Consider the following 14,891-nt stretch of genomic DNA (forward strand, 5'->3'; position numbering starts at 1 on the left):
AGTTAGTCTAACGCTGGCGCCTCTTTTGTGAAACATACTTTCAAAGTGTTTTTAAACTTATTTTACCTATGACATTGACCTAGAGAAAGAGGACTTTGGAAAAACCCTAAATGTCTTTGAGCAAGGTTTGTTTGTTATTGTCACTGAAATATTTCCATCAAGCAACACTTTGAAATTTATTTATGTACATAAAGGGATTCTGTCCAAGATCTGAGAATTATTTCTGAGCTGAACAGATAATAAGGGCAAAAGAAAAGGCAGAAGGCACTTCTGTAAACAAAATGGCTTGTTATTCATTCCTTATAAGATGTTCCTGTAAAATGTGAATAACCAAACAGCATGTCTCATTGTAAAAAAAAATTCACAGGTAGATTAATTTGAAAAATACTTGACTTTATTGAATGTTTCTCTTCTTTAAGCACTAATGAAATTCTAATTTAAAATAACCAATTTGCTTGTAAAACAAATATTATATACCATTTAGAAAGTGACTTCCTAATAATACCTCTGAGTTTTTCTGTATTCTGGATAGTTAAGTATTTACATATACGTTACTAGCCCCTATTAATTTTACATTGCAATCAGTGGAGGACCTCAGTTTTATTTTTAGCTAGAGAACTGCTCCTGCCTCAGGATCCATTTCAAGATAAACTTAATTTTAACCTACTGATAGAAGGTAGAATTTTAAATCACATATAAAATTTACAGTCCAGCTAGTGCTTTCTTTACATATTTTCTTCAGAGTCTATACTTAATATGAGATTTTTGTTTCTTTTCTCTTTATAGACTCTTTGGCCTCAGCTTAGTTAAAGTTTTAACATTTTATTGTGTTTGTCTAATCAAAACATAGTAGTTAAACATTTGTGGATTTTTAAAATCATAATCCCATGATATTAGATGACACTAATTCTTTTCTAAAAATTATCTGAAATTGTGAACCATGTTTTCACATGGTGGTTAGTTTCTTAGTGATTAAAACAATTTTTGGCTTTCAGAAAAGTTGATTAGTATTGTTGGCAGTAAGCTTTGCTACTAACTTTCTTATGTAATAGGCACAAAGTATTGTATCTCAACATTGTGTTAAAATTAAAATAAATCTTTAGAATTTTTTCTAAGGTTTAAAACTTAAGGAGTCAGATGTAAATAACCTAGGAATATTCTGCCCGGCCATTGTTGGAATGGTATTCCATAGGGGATATTGTTAATGTGACTGACAAGTCAATTATATCCCATTCACAAATGTTTTGATGTCTGCAATATTAATAATACTGCATTGCCCATGAGAAGTGCTACCCTAACTACTGGCACGGAATACTCACAATAAATGGCAGCAAATGTAATTCTGACCTCTGACTCTGTGACAAACAGCATGGGTACTCTCTGCCGCTCTGCCTTTAATTTCAGTGGCATCAAAGGAAAACTCAAGCGCCTCGGAAAATAACTCTAGCCCCATGTCTCTGATAAAATAAAATGCTTACCCACAGACATAAATTACCATGGAAATAAAAAGAGGACCAAAAAAATTACACAGTTTCCTAATGCTCTTAAATCAAAGTAGCAGAGGGAGCGGGAGGGCTGCGAGCAGAGCACATGTATTATGCAGGCTTGCTGCTCGGTGAACAATCTTTGATGGCTTTAATCCAACAGGTTTGCTCAGTTAATGGTAGGGGGGAGTATTATTCATAATTCTCAAGAACAGAGTGCTTTATAATAATCATTTCTGTGGATGTCCGCTTAGAAATTTTTGCTATGGGGGCATTATAAATTAGAGTTCAGTTAACAGAAGCCATAACTGTGAGTTTAATAGTCACAAAACTATTGATGCAGTGGGGTTCAGGCAGCAAACGCAAGGACAGGCAGCCTCTCTCCCCACCTTGAAAATGTGAGTTGCCTGCTGGCCATCTTTCCTTCCTCCACTCTTTCTTAATTTCCTTCCAAGTGTTCTTCTTATTTGTACAAGATAAACAATTCTCTTTTTAAATAAATACAAGCAGTATGCATAAAATTAAAGCCCTCCTTGGCACCCATTCCTTTCTCAGAGATCACTGTTGCAAGTGGTGGGTTTTACGTCTTTGTGGGTCTTTCTCCTGCCCAAATGCATGTAAATGTACAAAAATATAATTGGTGTGTTTTAAATCACACGTGGACCAAAACTCTGCCCATTATTTGCAATTTTTAGATATTTGACATGACTTACAGGATTGTACACGTCAGTATATAGAGATTTGCCTAATTCCTTTAATAGGTTGCATAATATTCCACAGTACAGATACATCATAATTTATTCAAATAGTCCTTCCTTGATAAAAAAATATACGTGCTGTGTTCAGTTGCTTCAGTTGTGTCCGACTCTTCGCGGTTCTATGCAGGCTCTATGTGGTCAGCTCTATTTGCCAGGCTCCTCTGTACACAGGACTCTCCAGGCCAGAATACTGCAGTGGGTTGCCAGTACCTTCTCCAAGGGATCTTCTCCACCCAGGAATTGAACCTGGGCCACCTACATTGCAGGCAGATTCTTTACTGTCTGAGTCACCAAGAAAGCCAAAGAAAGTCAATATCTATTTGCACAATTTTCCTTCCCTGGCAGCCACTAATCTAAGGATTTGCTTATTCTGAACATTGCATGTAAATGAAATTATTCAATACGTGGCATTTCGTATCTAATTGTTTTCACTTAGTGTATTGTTTTCAAAAATCTTTCCATGTTGTAACACGTATCAGTACTTCATTCCTTTTTGTGACTGAATACTATTTCATTGTATGGCTATACCATTTTATCTCTCCGTTCATCAATCCGTGTACTTTTGGGTTGTTTATACATTTTGGCTATTATGAATAACACTGCTCTGAGTATTCATGGCTAGCTTTTGTTTGAGCATATGTTTTCAGTTTCCTTGGGTAAGATTGCTCGGTCGTACGAGAACTTTGCTTGGTATTTTGAAGGACTACCAGATTGTTTTCCAAAGTGTCTGTGCCATTTTATGTTTCCACCAGCAATGTATGAGGGCTCCAAATTCTCTACATCACTGCTAATACTTGTTATTATCTGCCGTTTGATAATCGTCTTCCTAGTGGGTGTGAAATAGTACCATATTGTGATTTTGATTTGCATTTTCCTAATGAATAGTGTTCTGACCATATTTTCTATGTGCTTCCTGGAATCTTATATATTTTCATTGGAGAAATGCTTATTAAGTCCTTTGTCCATTGTTTTGAACTGGGTCATATTTTTTTTTTTTAGTTCACTTGCAAGAGTTGTTGTTGCTATTTTTTGTTTTAATACATGACGCTCATCAGATGTATGATTTGCAAATACTGTCTCCCATCCTGTAGGTTGTCCTTCCATTTTCTTGATTGTGTCCTTTCAAGCCCCAGGTCCAATTAGTTTTACTTTGTGACTTTTGCTTTATTGTCATTGTGACACCAAAATCCAAAGTCACAAAGATTTTCTCCTTTGTTTTCTTCTAAAGGTTTATAGTTTTAACTCATAGTAAAGGTGTTTAATCAGTTTAGTACTAATTTTTGCATTTAATGTGAGGTAGAGTTCAAATGTCACTCTTTCGCACATGACAATCTGTTGTCCCAGAACTATGTGTTGAAAAACTATATTTTCCTTATCAAATAGTCTTGTAGTCCTTGTTGAAAACCAATTGACCCTAAGTGTATGGTTTGCTTTTTCCTTGCAGTATTCATGGTATTGCTTATGTGTCCATGCTTATGTTAGGTCCATACTGTATACTGTCTTGATTATTGTAGCTTTGTAATGTTTTGAGGTCATAAATGTCAGTTCTTCAATATTATTCTTCTTTTTCAAAATTGTTTTGGCTAATTTGGTATCAATTTTTCTCCCGGGTAAATTTTCTTTATCATATTGGCCTATAGGAATTCTTTTATATTCTAAATAATAGCTTTTCACTTTCAATAGTCAATATTTCTCTGAGCCAATCACTTGATGCTGAATTCCACTTATTCTATTTCTCATACACTGCAGATTTAATGAAGCCAAATTTATTGATTTTTTTACTTTCGGTATCTATAATTTGTATCTTAATAAAATATTTTTAAATAAATTCCTTCTAGAGTTCCTAATAATAATTTGGTTCTTCCTTCAGTTTTTAAATTCATCTGTAATGTATTTTGAGTATTCTCCATAGTGTTATATCTTTTTTGTTTTTCCTTCAATTGAATACACAATGTTCTCAATAACATTTACTGGATAGTCTGCCACTTCTCCATATTTCAAAATGCCTCTATTGTCCCATCATATATCCTAAACATACAGTTATATCTATACCTACCTATATAAATCTCTATGCATATGCAGATATAGATATCTATCTATATGTATACATGTGGTTTGGGTTTTCTATTCTCTATAGTAATTTATTTATTTAAGTCAGCACCAATAAATACTTATAACTATTGTGGCTTTATAATATATTCTGCTTTTCATATGGTGGTCTCTGTCCCATTATTAATTTTTGTCTTTTTTAAACTTCCTTGACTATGCTTGTGTACTATTGTTCTTTGAGATAACTATTAGAATTTAAGTTCCAAAATATGTTGCTATTTTGTTTTGGCTTTGACTAAATTTGTAAATCAGTTTGGCAAGGTACTGCCATATAGTCCTCAGCATTGTTATCTACAAGTACAGGATGTCTCTATTTAAATTTTCTTTTATGGCCCTGTAGCAACTTTGACAGTTTCCTTCATATAGGTCTTGCAAATTTTTTATTGGTGAGACTTGCTTCAGATGTATATTTTTGGGAACTGGAGCCAAATTTTCCGTAAAAATGATGTAACAGATAGTGGTAGGTGTCCAGACATAGTCATAGTCACAACAGAGGCAAGCAGTGAAGCTTAGTCTGAGCCCCAAAGTTAGATAATCTGAGGACCTCTTCCTGACCGTGTGACTTAAGCACGTTACCTTTTGTGGAGATTTATGTCAGATACAGAGGAAGTCTTCAGTCAACATTAGCTATTATTATTAACTTATAAGAGGACCTGATTTGAGGTCCAATGGTGACTGCAGCCATGAAATTAAAAGACGCTTACTCCTTGGAAGAAAAGTTATAACCAACCTAGATAGCATATTGAAAAGCAGAGACATTACTTTGCCAACAAAGGTCCGTCTAGTCAGGGCTATGGTTTTTCCTGTGGTCATGTATGGATGTGAGAGTTGGACTGTGAAGAAGGCTTAGCGCCGAAGAATTGATGCTTTTGAACTGTGGTGTTGGAGAAGACTCTTGAGAGTCCCTTGGACTGCAAGGAGATCCAACCAGTCCATTCTGAAGGAGATCAGCCCTGGGATTTCTTTGGAAGGAATGATGCTAAAGCTGAAACTCCAGTACTTTGGCCACCTGATGTGAAGAGTTGACTCACTGGAAAAGACTCTGATGCTGGGAGGGATTGGGGGCAGGAGGAGAAGGGGACGACCGAGGATGAGATGGCTGGATGGCATCACTGACTCGATGGATGTGAATTTGAGTGAACTCTGGGAGATGGTGATGGACAGGGGGGCCTGGTGTGCTGCGATTCATGGGATCGCAGAGTCAGACACGACTGAGCAACTGAACTGAACTGAACTGAACTGAGAGGCCATAGGTTAAGGAAGACATCTAGCTGCTTCTTTGGCTTTCAGGTTTGTGACTGAAGCAAAGTTATAAGGAATGGATTTGGTCTGGTTCATGGAATCGGGATGCTTGGAGACTTCCAGGTAGGGGAGGGAGAGGAAGAGCAGCATGAAATTTAGCAGTGGACATTTAAACACAATGAGCAATTTGGCTTCCAAGGTGGCCCAGTGATGGAGCATCCACCTGCCAATGCAGGAGAGGCAAGAGACGCGGGTTCAATCTCTAGGTTGGGAAGACCCCCTGGAGTAACCGGGAGAAACGGCAACCCACTCCAGCATTCTTGTCTGGAAAATTCCATGGACAGAGGAGCTGGTGGGCTATGGTCCATGGAGTCGCAAAGAGTCGGACACGACTGAGCGCCTGAGCACGCACGCTCCTGTGCTCTGCAGAGCACTGTCCCCATCCGCAGTGAGTATGGAGCCCAAGAAAATTAAATCTGTCATGCTTTCACTTTCCCCCTTCTATTTGCCATGAAGTGATGGGACCAGAGGATATGATCTTTACTCTCTAGTGATCTATGATTTCTTTCAGTCTCTTCTTCCCCCTCCTCACTCTTTTGTCTAAATCTTTGGGTTTAAAGAGGAGGCTGTTTCCCTCTGAAGATCTCCTTGAACTCTGGCTGTTCTCCCTACTGGATAAATCTTTATGGTTTGTTGCTTAAATTATTTTCTAAAATCTGATTGTCTTAAAGTAGCTTCTAAAAATGTTTGTGTGTTTGGCAACTGCTCATATTATGTCTAGTGAAATATATTTTGAAGTCAAATGTGTTACACAGATGTGCCAATGTGCATCCTACCCCTAATCTCATGGCCCTTAGCTTACCACACAGAAATGTGGTGGAGCTGAATACTATAAAATGCCTAGAGATTGTCTATTGACTTTCTAGTTAGTTTATATCATGCTAGCGTACATAAAATACTGCATACACTTTTCCCCCCAGACACACGTTTTAGGCTCCCACAAAACTTAATGAAAGCTTCAATATTGACTAGAAGGTAAGCGGTTAGCCCTAAGATTGCCAGTAGGATATGGCTGCTAAGATGAATCAGAAGATGAACCTGAGCTTCCTAATTATTTCTGTTAAAGTGCAGACAATGATTCTGTCTGCTCCTAGTCAGGACTGACCTCAATTCTGATTCCAGTTTTGGTCCAAATGGGCTTTTGACCCAGAGTGGGTATGGAAACTCTTCCAGTCTCTGCTCAGTTACCCACCTGTGAACCAACCAGCGGGTCTTCCAAAGTTCTCCAAGCTTTCGTCTAAGCAAAAAATACTGCCAGTTTGCACCTGTCTCCTGAAAAGTTTATAGATATGTACAGTGTTCTGAATTGTGTAGTCCTTAGTGGAAGAAATTGGACAGAAATGAAACAAAATATCTGACCCTTACCTTTAAAAAATTTGCCATCTATTAGAGAATTAAGTGATACCATTTACTTTATACAAATAACTAAATAAATGATAAACCATTTATTTTACCTTCATATTTTGGTGTCGTGGTTTTGGAGAATGAACCATTTATTCAAAATTCAATTATCCATTTTATTATTTCATCCTCAAATACATATGTGAACACATCCTTTCCCACTTCCTCAAACCACTCCCCAGCACCACTGAACACATAAAGCGAGCTTTGTGAGAGAGGTGGGTTTTGAAGCAAGGGGAGGGGCAGGCTTGAAAGCGAGTGCATTATTCTGGGTCTCAGAACCAGTGCGGAGGAGTATAAAATCAGGAGTGGGAAAATCAAACACGGAGAAGTTTAGCTTGGAGGGGGACAGAGGGAGCCTGAGCGTGAGGATCTTCAGAAGGTGTGGGGTACAGATGGCGGAGTGGAGACATTTTTCCAAACAAGATGAAATGGCAGCTACCAAAGAAGAGAGACAAAGACCAGAATCAATCTTCAAAAAAAAAAAAAAAAGAGCAAACTGAGACACAACTTAATAAAGATATTAAGATGACTCAAACACTCCCTTTCTTTTCATCCATCGAAGGATAAAACTGGGTGAGTTCCCAAAGTCTACCTACGAAGTGGCCGTAAAGGGAGACATTCCGTACCCATCCCATGGTATCTGTATGGTCGTCAGCTGAGCATCTGTTCTCTCATCAAAGCAATGTGACATTTAAGACACAGAGTCAAACAGATGGCTGTATTTTGCTGAACTGGACTTTAATGAAAAAGTCCAGATTCTTTTGTTGCGGAGCAAAGGGATTATTGCCTTAGAGGGTGTTCATCATAGGGGGGAAAAGATAATGCTACATCAAAGAACTGAGATGGAGAAGGGAATACGGAGATGATTTCACCTCTCATGAGAGAGAGAGAGAAAAAAAAAGAAATATAGATAATGTGAAATAGTCCAAATTCATCAAAGAGAAAGCTAAAGCCAGGGTCCATTTAAAATCCCGGGTACACTAATTAAAATGAAGGACATTTCAGTTGACTTCGTTCAATGCAAGAAATACTGAATGAGGTATGCATTCGTTCTACTAAAAACAGAGAAAATTCAAAGAGGTAGGATGAATACCAAATTATCACTAGAGGGAAGATTGCAAAAATTTAAGTTTTCCAAAAAACTTTAGTCTTTTCAGCTGAACAGTCCACAAATGACTGCAGAGGTCTAATTTTTAACAAGCTGTGTGCTCTCCTCCTCTTCACAGAAAATTGTTAGATGCTTCTTAATCTAAGCTGCAGCTTCATGGGTTTGTCAAAGGGAACTTACCCCAACAGATATGTCTCATGATACCTTGTCAGAGATCATCACTCGGTATCTGCTCCTTACCAGTCACAAAAACAACTTCGTACACTTGGAGATCTTTTTCTATTTAAATGGTTCTAAAACTTTGGATATTGAAATTGCTATTTCCCAAATAATTATCTTTGTAACATTTTAAAAGGAAAAGAGCAGAGGAGGGTTACGGATGGGGTTCTTTTCCAAAGCTTGTTAACTGAATGCAAATAAATGAAAAACTCAATACAGCGCAGGGTGCTTTAATTAAACATGGGTACATGTGACATAATAAAAATAACAAGAGAGTGAACTGTACCTGGAATTTGATAACCTTTTATAAAAGTAGCTCTTAATCAGTAGCAGAATTTAAGTATTGTTTGTTAGTGTAGACAATTTTTCAGTGCTTGTCTTTATAAATATAGTCACACAAAGGAAGATTCTCTTGCTGAGGCTTAGAATTCATTGATTATACACCAAAGTCATGGGCTGCAGTCTGTCATTCTCTCAGAGTGCTACTCAGGATTCTAAGGACCCAGTATCTCCAAAGAGTCTTTCGTTAGTTCCCTTAGCACCAACTCAGTATCTCAAGACACAGATTATTTCACATCAAGGGTTTCAAGTGCGTCTTCTACTAACTACAGGCAAAGGAAGAATCAGTTTGCCCTCCTCTAACTCATGAAAATAGCCCTGATTGTCAGATAAACGTAAAAGAAGTGATCAGTGAACTTGACTCTGACAAATACAACAGGTTCTTAAGCAGCATATGTGAGAATGATTACATGTTACCTTGGACCTGTCTACTTCAAAGGAACATTTTTTTCCACTTGATATTTGAGTCCATTTAGTTATAAAACATAAAAAAGGCAATTCTCCCTGCTCTTTTCAGCAAGATGAATAGAAAATCAGTAGAGTTCTTTTAAAAAATACTTTTGGTATTGACTTTACTGCTGTTAATGGTTCATGTATCTCGCTCCTGCTCTTTCTGTGCAGATCTATCTTTTTCAGCAAAATGAGATCATACTATACACAATGCTTTGGAATCTGCTTTTTTCAGTCAGTGAGCCACATGTTTCCATTTCAGTAAATTCATGTACTAATACTCAGGCTGTGCTTAGATGATACAATTGACCCCAAATACTCTATAGAGGGTGCACTGGAGGACCACATACTGAAATTGGCTGTTGGGTCCAAGTTCCTTGCAGTTCAGCACATTCTCTTTCTCATGATCGTGGCTTGTTAGAGAGAATGGGCCAGTTTGTCTGCAGAATGTTCCACCTTTTGGATTTGTCTGCTTGTTTCCAGTTCTGCTTATTTTGATCCATCATAACAGAATTCTTCTGCTTGAATGGAATAATCTAAAATTTCACTAGTAGTTGCAGTAGCTAACAAAATGGTCAGAAAGCTGCATTAAAGTTTTCACAGCACTGTTGCTTAGTCCCCTTTCTGGCAGAATCATAAACATCCCCCATTTGGACATATGGGTTGAAAAGCAGCCTTATTTCAAGATTTCCTTCCCCAGTCTCTTGCTTTCAGAACCACATGGATGAGCACAAAGTTTTGTTTATAAACCTTTAATTTAAAGAAAGAGATTGACAATCCGATTCTTGATGGTTTGCTTAGTTTCCAAATACTACTTCTGATAAGTGGCCAGCATGAATCTGGACTAATATATTATAACACTTTGATATCATTTTCACCATCTTCATTCCTGTAGAAAGTTATAAGTTTCCCTTCTATATTCTACTTCTGATAATTTTTCCAAAGTAATGATAAAGACTCTGACGCTGGGAAAGATTGAGGGCAAGAGGAGAAGGGGACGACAGAGGATGAGATGGTTGGATGGCATCACTGACTCAATGGACATGAGTTTGGGTGGACTTTGGGAGTTGGTGATGGACAGGGAGGCCTGGCGTGCTGCGGTTCATGGGGTCGCAAAGAGTCGTACACGACTGATCAACTGAACTGAACTGAACTGAATGATAAAACAGTTCAGTAAACCAGATGTCCATCACTTTCTCAATCCTTAAAAAGCAAGTTTTCTTCTGCAGTAGGATTTAATAAGCCTTTTTACCAATATTAACTACATAACTCCAATTATAATTAGTTAAGAGCTTTCAGTCTATTTAGCACTTATGTATTCCTTTAAAAATCTTTAGAAAGCAACAAGTTTATATGAATGTGATTTTCTATCATGTATTAGTCAAATAAATATATTATTATTTAATCCCCTGGAATTAGATACTTAGATTTATTTTAACAGGCTGCTGCTGCTGCCGCTGCTGCTAAGTCGCTTCAGTTGTGTCTGACTCTGTGCGACCCTAGAGATGGCAGTCCACCAGGTTCCCCCGTCCCTGGGATTCTCCAGGCAAGAACACTGGAGTGGGTTGCCATTTCCTTCTCCAAAGCATGAAAGTGAAAAGTGAAAGTGAAGTCGCTCAGTCGTGTCCACTCTTCGTGACCCCATGGACTGCAGCCTACCAGGCTCCTCTGCCCATGTGAATTTCCAGGCAAGAGTACTGGAGTGGGTTGCTATTGCCTTCTCTGTTTAAAGGCTAGTAACATTTAAAAATAGAAAACATTTATTGAATGCCTACTATGGGTCAGGCACTTGAATGAGTAACTACTTTGCAAGCATTGTTGTACTTAAACCTTAAAAATTCTTGTAGTATAGTTAGTTATTCATTTTCTATCTTACACTTGATACCAAAAAAAAAAAAAAAAAGAGAGAGAGAGAAAAGAAAAAAACACAGAAAAGTGAAAATGTGTTTTTATTGGGAGGATAGACTTTAAAAGGTACCTTTGTTAAAGAAACAAATGCAGAAATTTACTTAATGATCTGTATCTGTGTGTCTGTTTTAGAATAGTCCTCTGGAGAAGTTGTCTTCCATATACTCAAGGGGGAAATACCTACCTAAGGAGTAGCCTTATATTCCCAAAATAGGAGGAGCCAGGAAATCAAAGTCATGTGAGCACCATGAACTTAGCCTCAGAGACCATGCAGATGGTATTGTTTTGTCTATTACCAAATTGGTGGACTGGACCAGCAAGGGTCCTAGCCTGGCCCAGAAACCCTGTCTCCACCAAGGAGGTTCTTTTTCTGATCGGAGTCTCCCAGTTAGTAGCGAAACGGATGCTCAGATTGGAACAGCACAGGCTTCATTCAGTGGCCTAAGAATGGAGAAGGGGGAACTTAATTCTCAAATCAACTCCTCACTCCAATTTGGGTGGAGGCACCAAATATATAGGAGGGGTGACATCAAAGGGAGGGATTTGGACTTCCCTGATATCTCAGTTGGTAAAGAATCCACCTGCAATGACAGAGACCCTGGTTTGATTCCTGGGTTGGGAAGATCCACTGGAGAAGGGATAGGCTACCCACTCCAGTATTCTTGGGCTTCTCTTGTGGCTCAGCTGGCAAAGAATTCATCTACAATGAGGGAGACCCTGATTCAATCCCTGGGCTGGGAAGATCCCCTGGAGAAGGAAGAGGCTACCTACTCCAGTATTCTTGTCTCAAGAATTCCATGAACTGTATAGTCCATGCAGTCACAAAGAGTTGGAAATGACTGAGTGTCTTTCAATTTCACTTTAGAAAAGTGCAGGGAATATTCATGAGTTATTTGAAACCATGCTTGTGGTTTGAACCTGGGACTCATGCAACTCTCCCTTTCAGTCCTTCTACGGGTCCAGTGTTGTCATGGCAATTGTCAATGGTCTTGGTACTGGTGAATGCGACACTTAGCATGCTAATATATTATAATGAGTCTATAATGAGGCTCAAGCTCTACTGGAAGTCAAATCTGCCATTTTGGGCCTTGTTGGTTCTGATTCTTATTCGTTTTTTTTTTTTTTCTCTTTGCAGCTTCCTCCTGAAACTTGAAAATTGCTCAGTTGTGTCCATCTCTTTTCAACCTCATGGACTGTAGCCTGCCAGGCTCTGCTGTCCATGGAATTATCCAGGCAAGAATACTGGAGAGGGTAGTCATTCCCTTCTCCAGGGGATCTTCCCAAACCAGGGATCAAACCTGGGTCTCCTGCATTGCGGGCAAATTCTTTACTGTCTAAGCTACCAGGGAAGCCCAAAACCAGGGAAGTCCTGAAACTTAGGTAAGAGTAATTGGTTTCTATTTGAGAGAAGGGCAGGAGTATGATTCTAGGACATCAGCCTTGGTAACGCATTCTGTCTCACAGGATGTTGCATATCAGACAGTTTTGATTAGATGGCCTTTGGAGACTCATCATAACAGATAGCATCCAAAGGATCCTCCACCCCCCCAAACTCCAATTTACTTGTATTGATTCTTCTGGGTTTTTAAATTTACTTTACATATCTGCTAATGCTAATATTAATGGACTGATTCATACAATGGAAGTGTTTATTTTGAAAACAGACAGGAAAAAGGGCATGTAAATGCTACCCATTAAAGTCTTTTAGTTTGATGGTCTGTTTCCTTTTGGCATAAAAAATATAATACTTTGTCTCTACATAAATATCTTATGGGAAGTCTAATTATCAGGTATCCAGAAATGAATAATCTGACTAGAAGAATAATGTATAGTTTTAGCCATTACTATGATGCTTCAAAAATTTCAGGATTAAATTAAATTAATAACTGAAATAAATGAATGTTAAAAAAGAAAACTGTTCAGGAAATAAATATTCTATTTAATTCCTAGAATAAAATATTCTTGGACTACCTTCATTGCCATATTGTGCCTTGATTCAGAAAACAGACTAGTTGTAGTCCTAGGTGGATACTAAGTGTATTCTGGACAAGAAAAAAATAGTGCCTTCATTTCCAGAGCTTGGATGTGAGAATGCTTTAAAAAGATATCTGAAGTCAAGAATACCCATCAATTATGTAAAGCAATATTGAACATGTTATTTAATAGTGATTACAATAATACCTAGGGCTTCCCAGGTGGCTCAGTGGTAAAGAATCTGCCTGCCAATGCAGAAGACCCAGGAAATGTGGGTTCAACCCCTGGGTGGGGAAGCTCCCCTGGAGGAGGAAAGGGCCACCCGCTCCGATGTTCTTGCCTGGGAAATCCCATGGACAGAGGAGCCTGGCAGGCTGCAGTCCATAGCGTCACAAAGAGTCAGACACGACTGAGCAGCTGAGCACACATGGATGCCCAATAATAGTCACCATTAATTAGGCACTCATTTTATGCTAAATACTTTACCTAAATTAATGTAATGCACACAATAATCAGTATTATTTGCTATTTGTAGATGAGGAAACCAGGCCTAGAGATAGTAAAGTCAGGTCTTTTAAGACCAGATCTCACAACTAAGACTGGCTATTCTCTGGATTTCAAAGCAGGTCTGTTCTTAACCTTTATATCATAGTGTCTTCTACAACTCTATTAAGTTCAGCTCAATTTATTAATAATATCAAACTTTCGATAAAGCATATTAAATTGTTGAAAGTATTTGTGGAGCTTTTATTAAGCATCATAAGTGGTGATAGAAATAAGATCCAGGAGCTATAAACATTGTGTTCTGCCCTCTGGAAGCTTCCAGACAAGTGTGGAGTCAGTAAGACAGTTTATTAAGACCAGTAAACTATGTTTATTAGCAGTGTGAATTTCTGATTTTAGTTTCTTTTTATGGTGAAAGGGTGACAGTGGAAAGGTGCAAAAGTCACCAGTCCTCCAAGAATGAAGGCAACAAACACTTCTAATGAGCAAAATGTGTCCTTGACATGTATAGAACAAAATCAGCAGAGATGAATACTGGGCATAATTTTATTGCATATCCCTCTTTCTCCAGTTTCCATTGTGACTGAATAACCAGATTTGTAATATTTGTTTTTCTGCAAGTTCCCTAGGTTTTATTTCCTTATTCAGCCATTAAATGGAGTAGCTTTGTCACACATTGAAATATACATTTATTGCTCTAGCATGATGATATGCAATTGTACATTTATCAAAATCCAGAGAAAAGTGTGTTAAATTTTACCATTAACATTTAAAACATGAAAAATTGTCATCAAATTTTATAGCATAATGAAAAATCATGGGAAGCACTTAATATGTTAGTATTTGAAGTTACTGCTTGGATAATACAGAAAAGTAGCTTTTTTTTTCTCTCATCCATCTCACTAGTTTCCTTGCATTTGAAAAGTATTGGCAATTTATTTTTTCCAGGATATTTTCTGCATAAAGAAAAATGAAGGTTCTCACAACCTCTGTTTCTATACAAATTCCTCATTACCTTTAACATCAACAGAAGTCTCTTAATGGCTCCTAGGAAATTGAGTGATTATTTACCCATGAACCTAAGATGTGAATGCTGGGTAAATGTGAGCATCTAGATAGGTTTCATTATGAGAAAACAGTGGGAAGGTACAAACGTCACCAGTCCTCAAAGTATGAAGGTAACAAATGCTTCTTATGGCCAAAATGTTTCCTTGTCATGTGTAGAAAAAAAATCAGCAGAGTTAAATAAAGTTTCTTAGTAGCTGCATAATTTAAATTCTCTGCCAATAAACTTCGTGCCCCCGATGGGCGTTGGCCGGTAAACCCCAGTAT

Source organism: Oryx dammah, unplaced genomic scaffold (assembly GCF_014754425.2).
Source record: "Oryx dammah isolate SB20612 unplaced genomic scaffold, SCBI_Odam_1.1 HiC_scaffold_16, whole genome shotgun sequence".
NCBI lineage: Eukaryota > Metazoa > Chordata > Mammalia > Artiodactyla > Bovidae > Oryx > Oryx dammah.